General features: G+C 39.4%; 1 pseudogene; it reads right to left on the reverse strand.

Annotated features, from left to right (window-relative positions):
• Positions 1-2,248: 2,248 nt before the first annotated feature.
• Positions 2,249-7,317, reverse strand: LOC147430092 (uncharacterized; annotated as a pseudogene).
• Between the last annotated feature and the right edge of the window lie 235 nt (positions 7,318-7,552).

The following is a 7,552-nucleotide window of genomic DNA, read 5'->3' on the forward strand; positions in this document are numbered from 1 at the left end:
ATGATCCACAACTACATTCAACACCATAATTTTAATTTTAACTTTAAATTTAGTCAACAATGCTCATACATCTACAAAGTTTCTAAACTATATTAAGAGACGATTGTCATATCTTATAACCAAAAAAGAGAGATTTCTTTAGGATTGTAAGATAACAAGTGGAATATTTAGTGGAATATAGAGAACAACATGTCATGCCTCTACACTTTAACAACAACAAGAAATGCTACGGTTCCTATCTCATGACTATGAAGAGTCACACTCGTCATCAATAAAGAAATTGCGCCTCTGACACTTCTTGTGGGTGTCAAAATCATATCGTATATCAGTAGCCATGGTTTTTGCAATCCCCTAAGAATAAACTGGCAACACACTTCCATACAAAAAGAAAAAGGTAAGTCTCACAATCCACATGTAAGCAATACATAACCTTCATCATTGAAACACAAGAAATCTCAAATTGTTGTTTGAATCATTATCCATAATTTTCAAATACTGAACAATCAATGATACTAAAAAGTGACAAAGTAGCATAAAAGTATGATAGAAACATAAAATAGTGGGAGAAAATGAAGTGTAAGGTGAACTCTCACTAGTCATCAAAGGGGTTGACACGCGAAGGCATGTCACCCACATCATCAACATCAAGAGAGGTGGAGCCCCCCTCTCTGCTTCGCTTTTTAGGGCGAAGTAATGGTTGCACATAATCTAAAATCAAAGTGTCGTCACTGTCGATTGATGCACTCACCCGCCCTGTGCTTAAGCATGCTTCCAATACAGGCGATGTACCACATCCCAACTCCAAAAAAAGACCTCCAGGCCTACAAAGAAGCTCCACAAAACATGCAATAAAAGAATGACTTCGTTGCAAGCCACCACGCCATGGCTCCCCGGATGATGATCTCGCTAGAGAAGACTCTGGAAGATGGTGCATCATGTAAGAATCCAAAGGTTGCATGCCAAGTCGATTGAATAGCGGAGTGCTCTCAACCACAAAGCAAGGTGGTTGCATGCCAACCCTACGCACCATAAGTAAGAGAGAACAATGACTCTACACCACCACATAGACAATTAGAACAATAAAAATAACAATAACACACCAAAATGAGAAACAAAAAAGTTAATTATGTAGATGAGCATTACCTCAATCCGACCACCAAAGCTATTACCATAACCATAAGCTCCATGATGAAGGACTACAATGCGACGATGAATAGTCATCTCTGATGCACGACAAAATCTCTCAACCTAGCCAATGGTATCTCCTGCAAGAGGTTCTAAAGTCACAATAGAAAACATACAACAAAAATATAGAAAAGTATTGTACAAAATTAAGATTGAAGCACAAACCTGTCATAGAGACCATGATCAACAACCACCTAGAGTCTGACAAAGTCGAATATGCAAGTTGCATGCCTGCACGAACATGATCCTCACTACAAATATCACAAAGGGCACAACAGGGGAGGCTAAGTGGGAACCACCAAAGGGAAGATCCAAAAAAATAAATCAGCAGCCCATGCGACTGTTCTCCCACCACGAACGCACAAGGTTCCATCAAAGCGTGCAGATCCCATGTGCTCATGAACACGAATCCATGCCGGATGTCAAACACCGGCCCTAAAATCAGTAGCAATGGCTATGTAGTCCCCAGAAATGGCCATGCATCGTGAGTCAGACAATGAGGTCAGAGAAGACAAGGGAATATCAACGATGAAGACAAAAGAAATGGTTTTCTTTGCAACAATCTCCACACGAGCTACTGCGATACAAGAGGCTAAACAAAGTGAATTAACTCCAATAAATGAACATACAAACGTCTGCATCGTAAGTGATAGCTCACCATGCTCTCGCTCCATGTTTTCATCCACCCTAGTCTCAACAATCACCTCCTTTCCCTTGTGAGAAGTATTTGTAGCTTAGAAAAAGCAATAAAACAAAATATCACCAGTATGTAAAACAAATAAGTTAAGAAAGAAGAGCGTTTAAAGCTCTTCAACAAATCATGGTTGAGTCTGTTTTGAGTAACCATTTACCTCATATTACCTCATTCACTCTAGGAGGTAGAGGCACATCGACGGATGCGCCACCAACTCTCATAGTATCGTGAAGCTCTCTCTCTCTCGCCAATACATGCCCAGAATCCATGTCTATCCACCATGGGCATGTCTCCATCTCCCAAGTAGTGAGCTTATGTATGGAAGGGGAGTACATGCATTCTTCCCCAGTAGATAGTTGTGCCCACTGCTTAGCTAAGAATGGAATCTCTGGAAGAAAGCCTTTTCCAACCAAGGATAATAGAAATCTAAAACAATCAAACAAAATAACATCACTACAAACTTTGTAATTATGAAAAGCTTGAAATAAAAGTATGATGAGCTTGACCTATAGGCTAGCCGTTGAGATGCCATGCGTACTGTGTCCACTTTCTTCACAGATTTCTTGTCAACATCTTTTGTCTTAGCCATGCGTACTGTGTCCACTTTCTTTATAGCTTGCTTGTCAACATCTTTTGTCTTAGCTTCAAGAGAGGTTTCCAAAGGAAAAAGATAGGGTCGTGCTTCAAACTTGAGCTCCTCAAAGTAAGAGGCAAGAGAGCAATCATGAGGCAACAAAATACCACCAACAATGTTTGTTAAGTCCTCCAAAAACTTTGTGGCCCTCTCAAAAATCCTTTGTAGAAGGCCTTCTCTACGAATCCAATTACATAACAATGAAGATGAGAAAAAACTAAAACAATCACAAAAAACTAGCAATCGTACATCAAAGATTCTTGAATGTCAAAATAAACTTCACTTACATGCGATACACATGATCTCCTTTCTTTAAACCATAAGATTCTCTAGTAATCTTGTCTGCCTCAAGCAAGGAAACCCATAACAGTTTGCTCAAGACAGGAGCGTCATGCATAGCAATCAAGTTCAGTTTCTCAAGCGTAGCCCAACTATCAGGACCCCACTTGAGTGCAAGAACTCGAACCATCCAATCTGGTCCAAGATTTGGATCAACAATATTTAGCAACTGCAGTATTTGAGCAACGAGTAAAAAACCAAGTTTGAACAGCTATTACACTATGTGCAAAATACCTAAACAAAAATATTTCAACCATCTTTCCAGCACGCTCTCCATATTTGAGTGCTAAATCATTCAATATCTTCTCCTCCTCTTTTATAATTTGTTCATTTGTCATTGTCTGCCTAGCTTGCTCTATTCTTTGGCTCAACTCCTTGGACATTTGAACCTTCAACAAATACTTAAAAATAAATCATTTGCACAAAAAAAAAGCACATACTCTTTGGCTCAATTACTTGGATATTTTATCCTTCAATACACAATTGAAAACACATAATTTTCAAAAAAACCAAACACGAGATCTTTCTTAAAAAGTAGGCCAAAGACACTTACATCGTATAAGAGCTTTCCCAAGTATCGACAAGTAAGTGGATACCAAGGCTCCACGCCCTTCGAGTATTTCTTACGGACTGCAGCAATCAACTTTTGATCTTTTTCTGGAAGCCGTGTTACATAAGCTTCATGATCTGCTGCACAAATGTGGGAGTAGTTGACAAGCTCATCCCTAAGATGGGTGACCACAAGAGCATGTGTGTTCATGCTATTCCAAGTTCATATACAATACATACATAGTCAGAAACATAATATAGACATTTTTTGCTAGAATATATAAAAAGTCATAAAACTTACAAATTCATTATTTGCAAGCTACTAAGAAGAGCTATCTCTAGCACTCGTGTAGGGTCAATAACTGTACAAAGCACACTACAATGTTTCTCTCAATCAGTGGAGAATCTCTCGTTAATAGCAGCCGTCCAAGCGACCGTTCTATGATTACCCTCCCAAACGTAGAACATTTTATTAGAAAGGGCTTGAAGATTTGGTCTTTTAGAAAGCTCAATTTCAATCTCTTTATGTATATCAACCCATATAGTAAGAAGGTCCTTTGCAAAATAGATAAGCATAGACAGAAAAGCATACTCAGCTACTATTTATGAGAACAACAAAAAACACAGTAGAAACAGAAAGTAGAAAAGATCAAAGTAGAGAAATGAAATACCTGTAACATAAGCTTCCTCCTTCTTGCAATTCCAAATTGAAACAATAAAAGCTCCTTTTTCTTGCATATAGCCCTCCTTTGCAAAAGCAGATTTCAATCCACTAACATCATCTCTTAAGCCTCTCACCCTTGCATAGGGGATCAATCGACATAAAGGAATCGATGGACAATCAAAACAACTAAACGTGTGAGTACATTGAAGATTATCTTGTCCTCTATTCATGTATAGCTTGTGCTCATCCCCTGTCTAAGTATCTACTGCTACTTCATCTCTTACGACATAAGGCACTATTTGTAAACATGCCTCTTGTGGAGCAAGAGATTCATCAACTTCATTTATGGAGCCAAGCCCCAAGTCTTGACTTTGAATCTCCTCTTCTTGTGTCTCCAAACCTTCTGTCATATCAATGACAGATACTGCACTTATTTGATCAGTGCTCTCTAATATACTTGAAGCTTGAGTTGAAGAGAGTCGTCTCCCTCTGCGACCTCGTCCACGAATTGAAGGACTTGCAAAACACAACAAAAACCAATTTATTTACTTCATTGAAACTGCCTCTAGGACTCCATGCCGACGCAGATGCGTAGAGGCAATTAAAAAAATCAAAAAATTTATTTATTGATCATCCACCAAAACATCCAAGTCGGCGTGGATAACAAGAGGCAGCTAACAGATTTAAAAAAAGCATGCCCAATTATAAAATTTTATCTTGAGAAATTCCTTCTAGCCATCCATGTCGGCGTGGATATCTTGAGGGAGCTTACTAAGAATGAATCACTCCAAAAAAAAATTGTCCCAAGGAACTCTTTCTAGCCATCCATGCCGACGTGGATGGCTACAGACAGTTCTTAGAGAAGCTATGCAACTCTGCAAATCTCAAGAGAGAGCGTATCTATAGCTAAATTCACACATTCAAAAATTCCTTCTAGCCATCCACGCCGGCGTGGATGGCTACAGCCAGTTCTAACAGAAGCTATATAACTCTGAATTTTTTTTTCCCAAGAAACTCTTTCTAGCCATCCACGTCGGCGTGGATGGCTATAGACAGTTCTTAGAGAAGCTATGAAACTCTGCAAATATCAAGAGAGAGCGTATCTATAGCTAAATTCACACATTCAAAAATTCATTCTAGCCACCAACGCCGGCATGGATGGCTACAGGCAGTTCTAACAGAATTTATGAGACACGATCAATCACAAAAGCAATAGAGGGTATGCAATAGTTTTGTTTATCCAAGAGATTAGGCTAAGTATGCATCCCTCCTGTACTTTAGTTTAGCCTCCTGTAATGTGTAGAAAGCTTTACGACAGGTTTCTGTATTCTTTAAAACTGTCAATAATTTAAATTAAAACTAGTAGCCTTACAAAACCTTACAAAACTTCATCTTAAAGATTGGAAAAAAAAACTAGTTGTAGCCATCCACGCCGGCGTGGATGGCTACAGGTAGTTTACAAAGGTACCTGGCAGGAGGCTTTTGGGCCGAGGAAGACTCCCTTCTCCCCATGACGATTTCTATGCGAACTCCGAGCTTGACGATTTTTAGTCCTTAAGGCCGCGCATATGCTTTAGAGATTGAAGGTTGAAGACTCTTAAGGATTGCAAGATTGCTTTCTACAGAGAAGATTGCTTGAAGGTTGAAGATTGCTTGCTATAGAGAAGGATTGCATGGAGTATATGGCCTCAGAGGGCGTATGAGTAAGTAACTTGAGAGCAAGAGATAAGCGCATGAGATAGCTGAGGTTAGCGCAAGAGATGAGCCTGAGGTTAGCGCATGAGACCATGGGCAAGAGGTTAGTGGCAGGAGGTTTGAAGGCAAGACTAATTTGCAGGTCTACAAAGCAGAGAAAGGCTACTTTAAGATAAACTAATAATAAATACGAGCCAATGCATCTTGTACCCATTTTTGGAGAAGACTTCAGTAGGGTTGTACCCATTTTTTGGAATCGAACTAGATACCGTAAGGAGGCTAGGTGACCGGCATACAAGGAGAGTGCAAGCAGGTGTGTTTTTCTTCGAGAGAGGTGGCTTCAAGAGGTGTGGATGGCCATTGGCCTTACACAAGATGCTAACGCAGGGCTTGAATAACATTTTTTAATGTAAGAAAGCAATTGAAAAATCGCATTATATATAAAAAATCAAATCTTTCTGAAACACTTTCAATGCATTGTTCGGGGAAAGTGTCCGCTTAAAATAACTATTGTAAAATTTGGACAAATGCAACAAATAGACATAGCCTTGGTTTTACCTTGTTAATCCTCTAAGGCAATGTACTTTGTCCCATATATTATCTCAAATGAGTCCTGCTTTGTAGTATGCCTGATCCAAGAGTGGGGGAGACCCTTAGCTAGAGCTTTCCTTCGATTACACATACAGCTAATCTGGCCTTGTTTCATGGAACTTTAAACTAACCTGTGTTGTCGAAGGCACATGTACAACTATTTGCATCCCTCACCATATTACCTGTTTGGGGCATAGTCCCAATGCTGGTAGATTAGCTTAGTGCTCACATATCCAGGACTGTAGTGTAAATTGGGCTTGCAAATAAAATATTCCCAATCATAATACCATGGGACCTTGATTTTCAAGCTTAAAAATCTCAGGCTTAGTTTTCAGTTATTTTTGTCGACCATATCTGACGCTTGCCAGCTTTTCATCTGTGCATCGATCTTCATCTCTCTACCTGCTGTCGAAGGTGGAAGTTATGAGCTCTTTTCGGAGACTGCCAGGGCTTGGTTCTAACTAAGCCTCACGTGACCATGCCCGTAGCTCAGCAGTGTGCAAACACTCTAAAATTCGGTTGGAGAGGGTATTTGGGATTTGTGCATGGGATATTGAAGAGGGTAGGTGAAATTCGCTTGTCATTACTATGCTCAATTCATTGAAAATCTTAAAACTCAAAGTGAATTATTTTTATTATAATATATTTTATAAAGCTATGATTGTTGTTCTTGGGAACACGAACATGCAATTCTCTTGGCAGCTTGCGGTTATGAATAGGATTTTAAGCATATCAATCTATTATATTTACACCCGTTGTATCATTCAAAACCATGCCAATGCTTTCTAATATTTCTTACCTTGTGCTCTGCACACTATTAACCCATGGGGAGATGTATTACAGTTTTTGGTCCAAGGCGTGGACAGAAGCTAGTGCTTATGTTTCATACCAGAATTTATTCGTTGACAGTTGATTCTTTGCAATAACATTTTGAGCTTCGTGATGTTGATTTCTCGCTTCGTCCATTAACATTATCTGGACCGCAAGTCAAGGTAGAAGCTACTATATCATCAGATGGTGAACAAACTTTTATGCTTGATCATGAGCAGCACCAGTTCTACAAGGTGGATATGAGAAGTGAGGATCAGATTGATGCTGGCATTGGCAGAGTTTCTCAAGACAAGAAAGACAAGAAAATACCTCTCTCAGAGATCAATGCAAGTGTGATTGACATGATTAAGTGCATGCCATTGCAAAGCAA

This window comes from Adiantum capillus-veneris, chromosome 22 (genome assembly GCF_014529385.1).
Source record: "Adiantum capillus-veneris isolate H3 chromosome 22, ASM1452938v2, whole genome shotgun sequence".
Lineage (NCBI taxonomy): Eukaryota > Viridiplantae > Streptophyta > Polypodiopsida > Polypodiales > Pteridaceae > Adiantum > Adiantum capillus-veneris.